Source organism: Triturus cristatus, chromosome 2_2, assembly GCF_964204655.1.
Source record: "Triturus cristatus chromosome 2_2, aTriCri1.1, whole genome shotgun sequence".
Taxonomy (NCBI): Eukaryota; Metazoa; Chordata; class Amphibia; order Caudata; family Salamandridae; genus Triturus; species Triturus cristatus.
Window position 1 is genome coordinate 90,907,955 of NC_140582.1, and position 17,852 is coordinate 90,925,806.

At 47.3% G+C, this 17,852-nt stretch overlaps 1 protein-coding gene across 1 annotated transcript in view; it reads right to left on the reverse strand.

Annotated features, from left to right (window-relative positions):
- Positions 1-16,203, reverse strand: part of LOC146861920 (maestro heat-like repeat-containing protein family member 2A) — a 141,258-nt gene extending 125,055 nt beyond the window's left edge. The window contains exons 1-2 of the mRNA XM_085643210.1: positions 15,867-16,203; positions 14,701-14,823 (exon numbers count right to left, since the gene is read on the reverse strand). The gene's annotated coding sequence lies outside the window, so the exon portion shown is untranslated. The remainder of the gene's footprint in view (positions 1-14,700; positions 14,824-15,866) is intronic.
- Positions 16,204-17,852: the final 1,649 nt, after the last annotated feature.

The window sequence follows — 17,852 nt, forward strand, 5'->3', positions numbered from 1 at the left end:
ATAGGCCGAAGCCCAGGCAGCAGGGAACGTTGAGGGGAACTACAACATTTACTGGGAGGATGGCCTCCTCTACAGTGAACCCAAGGCACCCATGCACGGAACGTCACGGGCCTTGGTTGTCCCTCAACGTTATCGAGCCTTTCTCCTGGAATTGGCTCATGAGATCCCCTTGGCAGGACACCTGGGGCAAGACAAGACCTTTGCCCGGCTTGTCCCGCACTTTTATTGGCCTCAAATGAAAGTGTCGTCCGACACCTACTGCCGGACGTGTGTGTCTTATCAAGCCAGTGGGAAAACAGGGGTGAAGCTGAAAGCTCCCCTGGAACCACTTCCTGTCGTTAGCACCCCCTTTGAAAGGGTGGGCATCGACATTGTGGGTCCGTTAGATCCGCCTACTACAGCTGGTCACAGGTTTATCCTGGTTCTGGTGGATCATGCCACACGGTACCCAGAGGCCATACCTCTGAGGGCCATTACTGCACCTGTTGTGGCTAGGGCCCTGATGGGAATCTTTACCCGAGTGGGTTTTCCCAAGGAAGTTGTGTCTGACAGGGGGACCAACTTCATGTCAGCATGCATGCGGGCCATGTGGAAGGAGTGTGGAGTGACCTACCGGTTCACCACTCCTTACCACCCCCAGACCAATGGTCTGGTGGAGAGGTTCAATAAAACCTTGAAAGGCATGATCAGAATTCTGCCTGAAGGCCTGCGGAGGAAATGGGACGTCCTCCTACCCTGTCTATTGTTTTCTTACAGGGAAGTGCCACAGAAGGGAGTGGGCTTCAGCCCCTTCGAGCTTTTGTATGGGCACCCTGTGCGTGGACCTCTCGGCCTGGTGAGAGACGGATGGGAAAGAACTCCCAGAAAGCTTCCCCAGGACGGGGTGAGCTACATGCTGGCCTTCCGTAGCCAAATGGCTAAGTTGTGGAAGCAAGCTTCTGACAACTTGGAAGCCAGCCAAGCAGTGATGAAGGCGTGGTATGACCACAATGCTCACCCGGTGGAATTGGAGCCTGGCCAGAAGGTGTGGGTGATCGAACCAGGAGAGCTTAGCGCCCTCCAGGATCGCTGGTCAGGACCCTTTGAGGTGTTGGAGAAGAAGGGTAAGGCTACCTACTTGGTGGATCTGAAGACCCCTCGTCAGCCCCTACGGGTGCTGCATGCCAACCGCCTCAAACCCCACCATGAGAGGCCCGAAGTCATATTGCTGATGGTGACTGACGGAGCAGAGGACATGGAAAGCGAGCCTCTCTCCGACTTATTTGCGTCTCAAGAGAAGGATGGGTTGGTGGAGGGAGTGATTCTCTCCCCGTCCCTAACTCCTGAACAGCAGGAGGACTGCCGCCAGGTCCTGGGGCAGTACTCTTCGTTGTTCTCCCTTGTTCCGGGTAGGACTCACCTGTGCATCCATGACGTGGACACAGGAGACAGCCCACCTGTGAAGTCAAAGATCTACCGGATGACAGACAAGGTGAAGGCCAGCATTCACAGTGAAGTCACTAAGATGCTGGAGCTAGGAGTGATTGAACCTTCCAGCAGCCCCTGGTCCAGTCCGGCGGTATTAGTACCAAAAGCTGCACCACCGGGGGCCCAACCGGAACTGAGGTTCTGTGTGGACTACCGGGGACTGAACTCAGTAACCAAGACTGATGCTCATCCGATTCCGAGGGCGGATGAACTGATTGACCGGCTGGGAGCTGCCCAATATCTGAGTACCTTTGACCTTACTTCCGGGTACTGGCAGATCTCTCTGACTGATGGAGCTAAGGAAAGGTCAGCGTTCTCCACGTCCAAGGGCCACTACCAGTTCTGCGTGATGCCCTTTGGGCTCAAGAACGCACCTGCCACGTTTCAGCGTCTGGTGAACCAGATCCTCACTGGAATGGAGAGTTTCTCTGCTGCTTATCTGGACGACATTGCCGTCTTCAGTAACAGCTGGGAGGATCACTTGCGTCACCTGCAAGCTGTTCTCCAGGCCCTGAAACACGCTGGTTTAACGATCAAGGCCAGTAAATGCCAGATCGGGCAGGGGTCGGTAGTGTACCTTGGACACTTGGTGGGTAGGGGAGCGGTGCAACCCCTCCAGGCGAAAATCGAGGCTATCATGGCCTGGGAACCCCCCAAGACCCAGACTGAGGTCCGAGCTTTTCTGGGCCTCACCGGATATTACCGCCGCTTCGTGAAGGGGTATGGGACCATTGTGGCCCCCCTCACGGAGCTTACGTCCAAGAAGCAACCTCGACGGGTAGTTTGGACGGAGGCTTGTCAGCAGGCCTTTGTGAAACTGAAGCAAGCCATGTGCGAGGCCCCGGTCTTAAGGGCCCCAGACTTTTCCAAGGAGTTCATTGTCCAGACGGATGCATCTGAACATGGCATTGGGGCAGTGTTATCGTAACTCAATGAAGAAGGTCTGGATCAACCCGTGGTCTTCCTATCCCGGAGACTACTTCCCAGGGAACAGAAGTGGAGTGCAATAGAGCGTGAAGCCTTTGCAGTGGTATGGGCTCTGAAGAAGTTGCGGCCATACCTGTTTGGCTCGCACTTCCTAGTTCAGACCGATCACAGACCCCTTCGGTGGCTGATGCAGATGAAGGGGGTGAATCCCATGTTGCTAAGGTGGTCTATCTCCCTACAGGGAATGGACTTTCAGGTGGAACATCGGCCTGGAGTGGACCACGCCAATGCAGACGGTCTCTCAAGGTATTTCCGCCTTAGTGATGAGAACTCCCAAGGGGTTGGGTAGCTCTCCCCACTTTCAGCTGGGGGGGACGCGTGTTAGACCTGTCAGCCCTTTGGGTGGCCCCTCCTCATCATTATTTATTTTGTCCCACTACTGCCTCAAACCCTGTTATAATTTCTCCTTTTTGGGAACCACCAGACTTTTTAGTGTTGATGCAGGGTCGGGGAGCCATTTTCCCTACCCCTGGAACTTCTGTCTGAGGGCCTGAGACACAAAATGGTGGCCATCCATTGTCACCTGTGACATAACCAGAACCTCCTGGAACATTCTAGAATCCTGGGATAGCGGGAGGCAGTTTAGAATGTTGGGAGGCCATCTCAGAGTGGCAGTTGGCAACTGACTGGAGAAGAGAGAGGACAGAGATAGAAGGAGGTCGGAGTAAGACAGCAGAGGTGGAAACCAGTGTTGGAGTGGGGTCCAGAAACCCACCCTTGATGCTAGTCCCTACTGACCAAGCCCAGCCTAAAGCCCTGTGTGGGACCAAGACCAGAAGAACCATCTTAAGGAACTGAACATTTGGAACAGGCCTTAAAGAGGAAGAACAGCAAGCTCCTGACCTGTTCAGCGGTGTCCTCCTGGAGTCCTGACGTCGAGAAGCCTGGAGACCTGGGGCCTGAGGTAAAGAAGCGGCGCTGACAGAAAGCAGACGTCGTACCCGGAACCGCCAGAGGTCGAGTGAGGGCGCCGACGGAGGTCGTGGAGAGGCGCCGGAGGTCGAGTAGGGAGTCATCAGAGGTCGAGTGAGGGCGCCGACGGAGGTCGTGGAGAGGCGCCGGAGGTCGAGTAGAGAGTCACCCGAGGTCAAGGTGAGGCGTCGACAAGGGAGTGAAGTCCGCCCACCGGAGTCGCCGGAAACGGAGGTGAAGCGCGACGGAGGTCGGGAGTGGAGATCGCACTCCGGAGACACCCGGAAGCGGGGAGACCGTGTCCCTGCGACGCCGGAAGGCGACATCGAGTCGAGACCGCCCAGCGACATCGAGCCGAGGCCACCCAGCGACATCGAGTCGAGACCGCCCAGCGACATCGAGTCGAGACCGCCCAGCGACATCGAGTCGAGACCGCCCAGCGACATCGAGTCGAGGCCGCCCAACGACATCGATCCGGAGCCGCCTCACGGCGTCGACACGGCGCCGAGCGGAGCCGATCATCGTGAAAAGGACAGTAAGTGGTAGAGGGGGCGTCTGAGGCCCCGTGGAGCCCTAAAAGACCATCCTAGGGGTAAAGGGGTGTTAGGACCAGCCTGGGAGTGCCAGGGGTGAACTGAGACTGGTACAGTGACCTCCGTAAAGAGCTGTGTAGTTTGGAGGGCCAGATCTTTAGGTTACCCTTGTTCTGCCTCAGCTTAGGCCCCAGCCTTGACCAATCTAGGTGGGACACCCCCCATGCCATCCAACTGACCATAAGCTGTGTATGGGCAAAGTAAGACCAAGTGACCTCATGAAAATGATCTGAACTGTAATTGTCATTGATTGCTTTACCTTATTTATTGAAGGTGCTTTATTTATTGTCTTCCACTAATTTATTCTTGCACTGTATTTATTGTCTGACTGTATTTATTTGCCGTCTGTATTTATTGCACATCTATTTATTCTTTGCTTAATGATGACCTGAACCTATTTGTTGAAATTCCAAAGTAGCATTGTTTATTTGACCTGCTCTTTTGAAGGAAAATCCTATTGTATTGTATTTATTATGTGAAGCCTGCAACTAAGAGAAAATAAGATAAAGACATATATATTTTCAACTTGACTTCCATAATTTTTACGGTGTAGTGTCGTTTTTGGAACGGATGAACGCATGGTTATTGTAAGGGTGTGACGTACGCTTAACACGGTGCCTGACCCCCAACCGCTCGAGCCAAGCTACCACTGTGCTGGGAACCTGGTGACTGCTAACCCGGTTGCCCGGTTTCCAACAGTCAGTATGTGGGGTATAGGTAATAATGTGAGTTAAATGATGTGAGTTTGAAATTTTGGTGGCATTGGTTGATAAGGAGAAAATAGTGTAAGATTTATAGGATGTCTGGTGTACGTGTTAGTGTAAGGCATAGAAGGAGAAAGAATGTAGGTGAAGGACTGTAGGCTATTTAAAAGTTTACAATGGCATGTTTCGTATTGGTGGATTAACAACAGGGGTCTCCAACTGGTCGATCGCAAGTTACTAATAGCTCGCAGGCTGCTACTGAGTAGCTCACTTATGATAATGCTTGTCAACAGGCTTGAGGATATGCAGGTGCCATACAGGTGACACAGCTACTTAAAACACTGTGCCCGTTTCTATGATTTACTCAAAAGCTGAGAGTGGATGATGATGCAGACAACCCATTTCTGAAAAAGAATTTCTTCTTTTTCTACTTTCTTTCTAGCCTCTGTTTACTTGTCTTTCTTTTTTCCTTGCTTTCTTGTCTCTTGTTCCTGTCTCAAAGTATTTTATTCCCTCTTTCTTGCTTTCTGTTAATATTTCCTTCTTTCTCACTTTCCTACTATTAGTTTACACTATTTCTTCCTTTCCCTGTTTCCTTCTCTCTCTCTCCTTTCATTCAGTCTTATCTGTTTTCTCTGCCTTTATCCTTCCTCCTCTGTTATTCTTTTTCCGCCTTTCTCCTTTTGTTGTATTTACTTATTGTTCTTTTATCTTTCTTTCTTTTCTTTTATTCGTCCACTACTGACCTTTTTTTCATCTACTACTGACCTTATCTCTTTCTTTCTGTTTTCTTCTAATTTCTTTCACTTTGTTTCTCTCATTTTTTTCCTTTCATTCCTTTCCATAGTCTTCTTGCTGTTTTTTTTCTCTTCCCTTCTTTCTTTCCACTTTTTCTATTGTGCTCTCCATTCTTTCTACTTCTACTTCCTCCTTTGTCACACCTTCTTTCTTCCCTTCTTTTCAATTATTTCTTTCAAGATTGGTTTCTTCATCTTTCATTTATTTTCTTCCTTAATATCCTGTATTGTGCTCTTTTCTCTGATTATTTTGTCCTCATTGGTTTTCTCCTTTATTTTGTTCTTTTTCATTTCCTATATTTCTCTGCCTCTTTTTTATTTTCCTTTCTTTCTTTCTTTTTTTCCTTTCTTTTTCCCTCATTCTATTATTATTTCCTTTTCTTTTTCATTTCGTATATTTCTCTGCCTCTTTTTTATTTTCCTTTCTTTCTTTCTTTTTTTTCCTTTCTTTTTCCCTCATTCTATTATTCTTTCCTTTTGTTTTTTTTTTCTCTTCTCTGTTATGTTATGGTATGTTAATGAATCTGTAAACCACATGGCTGCCCCAGCAACTGGGTGTCCCAGCGCTAGTTCCAGGTCATATCGTGGAAGGAGTGAAGGGGCTGAGAAATATGCCGGAAATTTTAAAATCTTCACGCCCTGTTATGAAAGCCCAATGATTCTGGATACTCCTGATGGTCCGAGGGCCGGCGCCTTATCTCGGAACGAGCGCCCTCCTGCTCTTGCTCTTCTGACTCGGGGAACAGACGCCAAGTTTAGATTTGCAGAACGCAGCTCACAACGTGGGATGTACGGAAATAATAAATTAGATAGAATATGGGGCGCAGGGAAGTAAGGAGTGTCTTGAAGTGGATTCTCTTATCTACCGGGAGCCAGTGCAATTTGTGAATAAATTTAGCAACTGAGCAGAATTTAGGGAGTGCGAATAGAGTGTGCACTGCGACATTTTGAGCCATCTGAAGTTGTTTGATCCCTGTTTTATTAGCGCCCAGATACAGAGAGTTGAAATAGTCTAGTCTAGAGAGTAAAGTAGGCTGGATAATGATCTGACATGTCTGTGAGTCAAAGAACCCAAGCAAAGGTTTAAGTCCTCTTAAAAGTCCAAAACAGGCACCTGCCACTGATTTTGTCTTTGCTTCGAAGGACAATGCGCTATCTACCCAGAAACTCAGATTGTTTAAAGCCTCCTTGGGCAAAGGGGGGGACCCTAGCGAGGTGGGCCACCAATGATCACCCCATATGTGGGTATCTCTTCCTAAAAGAAGAATCTCCGATTTCTTAGCATTAAGCTGCAGACAGTTGGCCGACATCCAATCCACAACGACCACCATATCATCATGGAATTTGATCAGACTCTGATCAGAGTTATTGGAGAAGGCGATCACGAGCTGAGTAACATCAGCATTGGATACTAATGAGAGCCCCCTGTCTTTTGCTACCACCGCAAGAGGATGTTTATAATGTTAAAAAGCCTGGGGCTCAGAGCTGATCCCTGGGGTACTCCATGACGTACGGTGTGCACCAGAAAGAAATATGGGGAAGAAACAACCTGAAATGATCTCTCAGAGAAATGACGTAAGCCAGGATAGGACGGAACCTCCAAAACCTATCTCTTGTAAGCGCCGCAACAGGATCTCATGTAATACTGTGTCGAGAAAGCTCAGAGTAGAAGTGTTGTCTTCATCTAGGGAACCCCACAGATGTTCAGTAACCGCCAACAGGGCAGATTCGGTACTGTGATGGGATCTAAAACCATTCAGAGTCCAAGATTTCGATGGACTCCAAAAATTTGGTTAAAATAGAATTGATGTAGGATTCAATAGTTTTAGCCAGTAAAGGAAGAAGGGAGATGGGACGAACGTTTTCTGGTTTAGATACATCCAGAGTAGTTCTTCTCTTTTTTCTATCACATCATGCCTGCCTGTCTTTCTCTCTCTCTCTATTTCACGCTTTCATTGTTTCAAGAGCAAAGGGACACAACTTACCCACAGGGACCCCAAATGTAAACCTTTGCGATACATCTCCTATTCTATTAACACTTTATGGTCCCTGTATCTGGAATGAGTTACTCTAGGGTATTTCCACTACTATAAGTCTAGGTATGTCTGCTGTAATCTCATCTCACCTTCTAGCGCCAAGACGCTTTGGCAATTGAGCGCTCTTTAAAACTATATCCTAGCCTATCCTAGGGTATCTAGGTGCAGTGTTTAAGTTATTTGGCCTCTGTGTGCATTTATCACTTCTATATTAGACAGTAGCTCAGAAAAGGGTGAAGACATCTGAATTAACGAGTGTTGATGGCAGTGTAGGCTGCATGTGGTGGTGAAGGATGTATATGCTAGCTAGTCGTACCTGACGTAATTTGTGTTGCAGGTGTGGGTAACAGCAAACATTGGGATGTAGGTTTCATGTATGTTGTAGGTAGTGAAGGTGCGGTATGTAAGTGCAGTGTTGGTGCAGGTTAGAGTTTACCTGGTGGTATCAAATTTCCCTAAAATGTATCAGTGTGGCATGCTTATACTAATTTGCATTGCATCATGGTGTTCAGTACACTCATTTTCTAGAGTCAGACCATTCTCCATGCTTCCTTCCTAGGGACACTCTTTAATATCAATATAATAATTCTTCACCGTCAACTCTAAAATACCACTACGCCAAACTAAAGGGCCTGGAATGAGAAAAAAAATAACGTGCAAATACCAGGAAACAAAAGGATTAACTGTTGTCTTGTGAGTGCTAACAGTAGAGAGGTGTTAGACCTGGCACCTTGGCGTGAGTCTCCCTTCCACTTTTTGTCGCTGTGCCTCATGTGTTTTGCTGGTGTTAGCTGCTCAGAGCACTGTGCCACTGCCAACCAGTGCCACAGTGCAAGTGCTCCCTATTTAAAATGTATATGTTGGTTGGATTCCATGATTGGCTTATTTGGTTTACTGTCAGACCCCAGTAAAGTGCACCAGGAGTGCCCAGGGCTTGTAAATACAAATGCTGCTGGTGGGCTTGCAGCACTGGTTGTGCCACCCACATAAGCTGCCTAGTAAAATGTGTCTAAGGTCTGCCATTGCAAAACCTGCGTGCAGTCTGGTATTGTCATACTGACTGGGCAAGTGCACCCACTTGCCAGTCCCTAAACCTTCCCTTAACTTCAGATTAGTCACCCCTATGGTAGGCCTAAGGGCAGGGTGCATTGTAGGTAGGACAAGCCCTGATGTGTGTGGCATGTCCTAATAGTGAATTACAGCCATTTTTGTTTTTCACTATTGCAAGGCTACTTGTTCCCATAGGCCAGAATGGGCTGTTAGAATTGTTACATCCTATGATCCTAACAGACCCAGGGAACATGGTAGAAAATCGAGTTTAGTATGCCTGAACTCAGAATAATAAAATACATCTTTTAGTAAAGTGTATTTTAATATTCTGTGTTTGCAAATACCACTTTTAGAAAGTTGGTATTTGCTTGCCTAACCATTTCAGCCCGCCTCTGCTATGATGTGTATCTGCCTGTCTGGTTTGTGTGAGTGACAGGGCTGGGAAATCCCAGAGGGGCAGGGCTAGGTAGCCTGGTGGTGAATAGAGAGATTGACATCCAGATGGGTGGGAGGAGTGCACCTGGACTCTGAATAGGGCTGTGCTCTGCCACCACAATGCTGGCTCCACCTCCTGTGGAGCGGCTGATGTCTCTGCCCTGCACCCTGAATAGAAAGGCAGAGTCATGTCAACAAAGTGCTCAAGAACTGGTTTGGACTGGGCAAAGGCCGCTCTACCCCAGAGGAACAAAGGAATTAGGGGTATAAGTATTGGGACCCTGCTCCCAAGAAATTAGATCCTGCTTGGCAAGAAGAACCTCTGCCTGAGGAGAAGGAACCGGGAAAGCTGTAAGGAGGAGTACTGTCCCTGACCTGGGGGATTGGCCTGCAGTGGTTGCCTTGCTGCTGAAAGGAGAGGAGAAAGACTACAAAGACTTTATTTCAACTTGTGCCTAAAAAGATCTCCAAGGGCTTGGAATAGAACTTGCCTCCTGCTGAAGTCTCAGGAACAAAGCAAAACCAAAGGAAATGATGGACGGAGTGTTGAACATTGCAAGCACTCACCCCCAGTCAACTGATCTGGGTTTAATCCACCACCGTTCTTTAGCCCACTCTGCCACCCCAGTTCAGACATGGCCATATGCAAATCAGCCTGACCCTGTGCCTCATGGGAACAGTCCAGCCCGAACTGCCAAGCCATGTCTTCCCTGGACCGGAAACAAGCTTCCTAGGACCGGTTTCTGGCATTTCAGCCGTCTTCAGCCAGGCTTGCTTGAATCCAGTGGCAAAGTGAGCAAGGGACTCACGTCTGAGCATACCCTGCCAACTTATGGCGAACAAAGCAAAACCAAAGGAAATGATGGACAGAGTGTTGAACATTGCAAGCACTCACCCCCAGTCAACTGATATGGGTTTAATCCACCACCGTTCTTTAGCCCACTCTGCCACCCCAGTTCAGACATGGCCATATGCAAATCAGCCTGACCCTGTGCCTCATGGGAACAGTCCAGCCCGAACTGCCAAGCCATGTCTTCCCTGGACCGGAAACAAGCTTCCTAGGACCGGTTACTGGCATTTCAGCCGTCTTCAGCCAGGCTTGCTTGAATCCAGTGGCAAAGTGAGCAAGGGACTCACGTCTGAGCATACCCTGCCAACTTATGGCGAACAAAGCAAAACCAAAGGAAATGATGGACGGAGTGTTGAACATTGCAAGCACTCACCCCCAGTCAACTGATCTGGGTTTAATCCACCACCGTTCTTTAGCCCACTCTGCCACCCCAGTTCAGACATGGCCATATGCAAATCAGCCTGACCCTGTGCCTCATGGGAACAGTCCAGCCCAAACTGCCAAGCCATGTCTTCCCTGGACCGGAAACAAGCTTCCTAGGACCGGTTTCTGGCATTTCAGCCGTCTTCAGCCAGGCTTGCTTGAATCCAGTGGCAAAGTGAGCAAGGGACTCACGTCTGAGCATACCCTGCCAACTTATGGCGAACAAAGCAAAACCAAAGGAAATGATGGACGGAGTGTTGAACATTGCAAGCACTCACCCCCAGTCAACTGATCTGGGTTTAATCCACCACCGTTCTTTAGCCCACTCTGCCACCCCAGTTCAGACATGGCCATATGCAAATCAGCCTGACCCTGTGCCTCATGGGAACAGTCCAGCCCGAACTGCCAAGCCATGTCTTCCCTGGACCGGAAACAAGCTTCCTAGGACCGGTTTCTGGCATTTCAGCCGTCTTCAGCCAGGCTTGCTTGAATCCAGTGGCAAAGTGAGCAAGGGACTCACGTCTGAGCATACCCTGCCAACTTATGGCGAACAAAGCAAAACCAAAGGAAATGATGGACGGAGTGTTGAACATTGCAAGCACTCACCCCCAGTCAACTGATCTGGGTTCAATCCACCACCGTTCTTTAGCCCACTCTGCCACCCCAGTTCAGACATGGCCATATGCAAATCAGTCTGACCCTGTGCCTCATGGGAACAGTCCAGCCCGAACTGCCAAGCCATGTCTTCCCTGGACCGGAAACAAGCTTCCTAGGACCGGTTTCTGGCATTTCAGCCGTCTTCAGCCAGGCTTGCTTGAATCCAGTGGCAAAGTGAGCAAGGGACTCACGTCTGAGCATACCCTGCCAACTTATGGCGAACAAAGCAAAACCAAAGGAAATGATGGACGGAGTGTTGAACATTGCAAGCACTCACCCCCAGTCAACTGATCTGGGTTTAATCCATCACCGTTCTTTAGCCCACTCTGCCAGCCCAGTTCAGACATGGCCATATGCAAATCAGTCTGACCCTGTGCCTCATGGGAACAGTCCAGCCCGGCTGGACTGTTCCCATGAGGCACAGGGTCAGACTGATTTGCATATGGCCATGTCTGAACTGGGCTGGCAGAGTGGGCTAAAGAACGGTGATGGATTAAACCCAGATCAGTTGACTGGGGGTGAGTGCTTGCAATGTTCAACACTCCGTCCATCATTTCCTTTGGTTTTGCTTTGTTCGCCATAAGTTGGCAGGGTATGCTCAGACGTGAGTCCCTTGCTCACTTTGCCACTGGATTCAAGCAAGCCTGGCTGAAGACGGCTGAAATGCCAGAAACCGGTCCTAGGAAGCTTGTTTCCGGTCCAGGGAAGACATGGCTTGGCAGTTCGGGCTGGACTGTTCCCATGAGGCACAGGGTCAGACTGATTTGCATATGGCCATGTCTGAACTGGGGTGGCAGAGTGGGCTAAAGAACGGTGATGGATTAAACCCAGATCAGTTGACTGGGGGTGAGTGCTTGCAATGTTCAACACTCCGTCCATCATTTCCTTTGGTTTTTGCGAAGTCTCAGGAACAACAGACTTCACCCCCAGCTCCCCAAAGTTCTTTGGAAGTGCCTGCTGCTGTTGTAGGGCCTTCTGAGGGACTGCGTGTCGCAAGGAGCTGGAAGCGCAACTCAAGAAGGAGAAGTGTGCCGCCGTCGGAACTGCTGTTGTCACATCACGTAAAGGGTGTCGCCGCTGCAGCATCGCATCGAGCGGAAGCATCTCGCATCATCCAAGAAGTGTCTCGCAACGCCGAAGAAGCGTGTCGCCATCGCAGCCCTCGTAGCTGACGCATCGCTCCGCATCGAGAGAAGAGTCTCGCATCGAGGAAGAAGCGTGTCGCCATCGCAGCCATCGTAGCTGTCGCATTGCACCGCATCAAGAAAAGCGCCTCGAATCCACGGAGAAGTGTGCCGCCGTCGGAGCTGCTGTCGTCGCATTGCATAAAGGGGTGTCATCGCATCGAGCAAACGTCGGAGAAGAGTGCCGCTGCCAAAGCCGCTGTCGTCGCATCGCGTAAAGGTTGACGCCGCTGCAGCTGACGCATCGAGTCGAGTCTTCTCGCAACATCAGAGAAGCTTAACACATCTGGAAGATCTTCACGTCTTTATTTCTTTGAACCAAAAACTTCATCGCATCAGCATCGTTGCAACACTTTCGTTGCCCTGCGTGCCGCATCTAAGGTACATTGACTTAAAGTGTCGCATTTAAGAACTTAAGCGAACTAAGCAAACTTCTACCATCTAAAGTAACAGTATTGTGTATTTTTGTCGTTTAATGGTCTTGTGGTAACTCTATATAAAGAATCCTTATTTTTAAACCTGTGTGGTGTCCATTTGTAGTGTTGTCACTTGGTTACTGTATGTGTTCACGAATGCTTAACCTATAACGCTCTGAGATAAGCCTTGTCTGCTCGCGCCAAGCTACCTAGAGGGTGAGCAGGGGTTATTTTAGCAGTGTAACCCCTTACCCTGACTAGAGGAATGGTTCCCTGCTTGTCACAAGTACCTACCTGTGCCAACCAGAGAACCCGGATTCTAACAAGAGGCTCGTAACTAAAATGCTTAAAAAGGAATAATTGAATATTGCACCCACAATAGCATTGGCGGCTCCTTTGCTAAGGTGGAGGAGCATCGCCCACTGTTGAATTGCAAGCTGAATACAAAAAAATAAAATGATGATAACGTTTGTTATTAACATTTTGTATTCAGGATTCAGCTTGCAGCTGAAGATAGAGGGGTGGGGCTGGGCTCCCTGTGTCACAGGGGGATGAGTTGTGGCAGCACCTAAAGTGTTCATGATGATTTGGTCGGCCATCTCAGGCCAGCCAAAGCGTCATGCACACACTGCATGTTCTCCGCACAGGCTGTATAACAACCTGCATGGAGAACATGCACAGCCTGCCAGCCGCTGTTCGAACGCCGAACCACCGTGCTCCAACCAATCACAACGCTGCTGTAAGGCAGCCTTGGGATCGGTCAGAGGATTCTGGGAGGCTGTGTGCTTCCAGTGGAAGGAGGAGGGAGGAAGAAGAGGGGCAGCCGGCGGTCGGTGGTATAAGTAAGTGCTTTTTAATTATTTTTATTATTTCCCACCACCTCCCTCTGTCCCCCCGCCCCACCACCACTATTCGGTAGCAGTCACTACTGAATAATTGTATCAGTGATGGTATTTAAAAAGTCCAGCACTTTGTATTATACTCCTACTTAAAAGCTTCTTAATGGAAATAAATGAGAAACCGGTGTGTAAATGAAAAAACTATTTAAAAAAAGCCATATTTTATTGTTAATTATTTTTCTGATTTTATGATCCATGTAATGGTTTTAGTTAACTATGCACTTTACAAATCAAACTTACTTACTTACTTAAACTTACTTAGTTAAAAAGGCCATTGGTAAAAATAATTTGTGTGGATACAGTGTCACGTTAAGTGTTTATATTTTAATTGAAATGAAATACTACGACTGCATTTCACACAGTGTGAAACAAGATATACTTTCTTCCTGCACGTACTGCTGGACTAGCACCTAATATATTATATAGGTCCTCCTGGCAAAATCTAATGATGCGGTAATTTACATAGAGTTATTCTGCTCTGCCTTCAAAGAACGGGCCCATGCGCAAGATCAACATATGGTCATACATACTGGATTTTCATACGTGCCTGTCGAGCACAACTGATTTACCGCTATCACCCCTTATTTTATTATATCTGACATCCTGTGCCACATTCCTTGAAGGTCTGGTACTAGAATATCTTTGTCAGAATATTGTCTGGCATCAGTATTCTATTCTAAACATTGTTGATAAAAGTTATCACCACATATAGGACCTTGATATTGATGTCAAATTATATTCTATATGTAATATTCTGATATATAGTCCTGTTAATTATTACATTCCCACCCACTGTAAAACTAAGTCAGTGCTCTCTTTGTAAGAGCTGTTATATTTCTTACAGCTCCCACCAATTCAACATCTTGTGGTAAATCCTACAAAATCCCTTCTATTGCCATTGGGTGATTAGTTAGACTTTTTCATGTCAGGAATATCTTGCTATTTGTTTGTGCCCCATTGGGTCTCCCATGCACTATGTCATCTGGGCTCTCTACTCACATCTCTTGTGGCATCAAGTTAATCATCCTTTGTAAATTAATTCAGAACCTCTGGGAGAGCCATCTGTATATCCTGTTAACAAACCAATGGCACCTCTGCTGGTTTCCATACTGGCTGCAGATCACAACGGAACAATTTGGGATACCAAAGGTCTGACTGGGGGATTAGTAGTAATTCTGCTTTTCCATGCCAGGAAAGATGCAGTGCTTTGCAGCCCCTGCCCTGAAGCTCCCGAGGTTTCCCATGATTGAGTGAATAATCACCATCTGTCGGTGAGAACCTGTTGCTTACCGAGTACTTCAGGATGCTGTCCAGAGTGTCAGCAGTCACCAACATGTTGCTCTGTGTCAAATCCCTTTGAGTGATGGTAGTGTACATACAACGTACAATAGCCAGTTCCTGCAGGGGTGTTAACTGGAAACAAAAGCACATTTTATGCATCTGAACAACAGGGTCAATCAGGGACTTATTCACAAACTGCAACATACTATAAAATGCTTTTCACAAAACCTATATCTGAAGACTTCTGCCTCCAACTCTCTTATCTTTTCTATGAGGAGATCTATGCCCCGCATGTATACCTACCATTTTGTTCTACCTGTTGGAAGGATAGGGGTGATTGGCTGGAAAATGGGGATCATTTATTACAAAATGGGAGGGATTTAGGAAAAGGTAAGGAGGGGTAAAGGAAGGATTAAAGAGGTGTTTAGGGAGGGACAAACACCCACCCACAAAAGGGTAATCTTGTTGCTATTCACAAACTGTACTTACTTTATTACTTAAGCCATCTAGGTCATAAAACAGTTACAAATGATTTTCAGCCCAGATCTGGGGTAAGTGCAGAATCACACATAGCAAACCAATGAAATTGCAATACCATTCCATAGCAAATAATGGAGATAAGGACTTAAAACAAAACCCAATAGAAATGAATGTTAAAATACAAGAACTTATTTGGAATTTAAAACGAATGTCTGTCTGTCTGTCTGTCTGTCTGTCTGTCTGTCTGTCTATCTATCTATCTATCTATCTAGCTGTCTATATATATATAGAAGATTCCTCCCCACCAAGGAAATATCCGGAGGAACACAGCGGGGAACCAGGTAGATCAACTTTAATGCAGCACAGGAGGCATGACGCCTTTTGGGATAAGCCTTTAATCATATGCCAAACACCAGTAGCTAACACCTGTCACTTTTCAAATGATCCATCTCACTGCTATTGGTGGAAGCCCAGCTGAGTCGATTGGTCTCTCGAATGCCTGAACGCAGCCTCCCTCAGCAGACTGCGGTTCCCAGAAAGCACCGTCTTGGATAACAGGTAAGCGTTTTTCCATCAACTCGTTAAAACCCTTAGTGAGTGCTGGTGATTGTGACAAAGCGTGTGTAGGTGCAGTTTAAAATGTCCCACTGTCCTCGCCGCACAAAGATCTCTCCCTGGCCCCCTTGACGTCTCACCGCATAAGTCCAAGTCCCATAGGTATCCGAGACTCTGCCACAATGAGCTGCTGGCCTCTCCGTGAAGTCACGGACTGCACATGCAGCGGTACTCCAATGTCCTTGGATACGGGGGCCAGAGCTTTCCAATCCCTTGGAAGCGAAAAGCTGTGAAGCAGTTGCCCTTGTAGCTCTAGCCACAAACGAGACGGGTCCCCCAAGCGCGCCCGGGGCTAGCGTACAAATATCCACACGAAGATTTCTCCCCACCAAGGAAAGAACCGGAGGGACACAGCGGGGAACCAGGAAGATCAACTTTAATGAAGCACAGGAGGCATGACGCCTTTCGGGATAAGTCCCTTAATCATATGCCAAACACCAGTACCTGACACCTGCTGCTTTTCAAATGATCCATCTCGCTGCCATTGGTGGAAGCCCAGCTGAGTCGAATGGTCTCTCGAACGCCTGAACGCAGCCTCCCTCAGCAGACTGCGGTTCCCAGAAAGCACCGTCTTGGCTAACAGGTAAGCCTTTTTCCATCGACTCGTTAAAACCCATAGTGAGTGCTGGTGATCGTGACAAAGCGTGTGTAGGTGCAGTTTAAAATGTCCCAGTGTCCTCGCCGCACAAAGATCCCTCCCTGGCCCCCTTTACATATATATGTGAATGGCAGTCCTCTTTTCCCCCTTTGCTATTTTCAAATCCCCCTATCGGGATGCATGATGGTGTTCACATATAAAAATACACTGTTTGTAAGATGTCCCTTTCACTGTTAAGCAAGGACTGAAACATGTCTACTTGCTAATTTAAGAACAAACCGTGATCCCTTGAGTGCTCCGTGTTGTCCTGTAGAACATAAGATGTAGTAAACCACGTCAGCAGATTTCAAGCAATAACAGTGACTCAGGCCAATCTTTGGAGAATGGTTGTATATGTATATACGCTGTAAATAGTGAAGTGCCAAAGGCAGTAAAGTTACTACAAAGTCTAAGAGTAAATGTATACGTGTGTGTGTGTCTGTGTGTGTGTCCTATTGCACCGGTAATCATTGGCCTTTATCTAGTGCTACATTTTTCTCAACTATCCATACCCAGAGGAGGGACAAGCCATGAATGCTTGCTCTCTCAGAAATCCCTCCTTTATATGAAACTCAACATAACCGGTCCCAGGATGCTTGTTTCAGTTGCAAGGAATACGTGGCTTGGCAGTTTGGACTGGACTGTTACTATGAGGCACAGGGTCAAGACTAGTTTGCATATGACTGGTTCTGAACTGGGATTGCAAAGTGAGATAAAGAACTATGATGAGGTGAGTGTCTGAGGGGTTTCAGCGCTCCGTTCATCATCTCCTTGTTTGAAAAAATATGATATACAACTGCAATACCGCACAATAACTTATTTATAATGCACACTACAGCAACGCACTGCACTACAACCCAAATACAACCTAACCTATTACAGCTGTACTTCACACCACACAGTCCTTCACAGTACTGTAAAGCACAAAACGTCACCCTACAACACTACACAATTTAACACAATGTTAGACAACCACATATGTAGCTAAAGCTCACTGCCTGTCATTGCCATGAGTGCCATGTAAAGCAATTGAGACACACAGATACCTTTTTTCGATGTTCCAGGATTTCACAACACGATAAAATGGTCTCATCTGGTTTGACAGAAGCAGATGTATCCAAAAAACCCATAAGGTTTTCTATGTCCAAGCGCCGGACAAATTTCATCAGTCGAACTGTAATGACAACCCCAAGAAAAAGACACATGTAGGAATCATGTCTAGACAGATGTTGCTCTTTAGTCATTTAGAAAAAAAAGATATTTGCAACTGGCATCACAATCTGCATGAATTTTCAAATGTCCATGATTCATTTGTGCTTGTGCAAATTATGGTGTATGTTATTTTTTTCCCGGATTGATTACATATGGAATTCAAGTGTTATGCTCTCGATATATGTGCTTATGAACTACTGGTAAAACTAGCATTGGC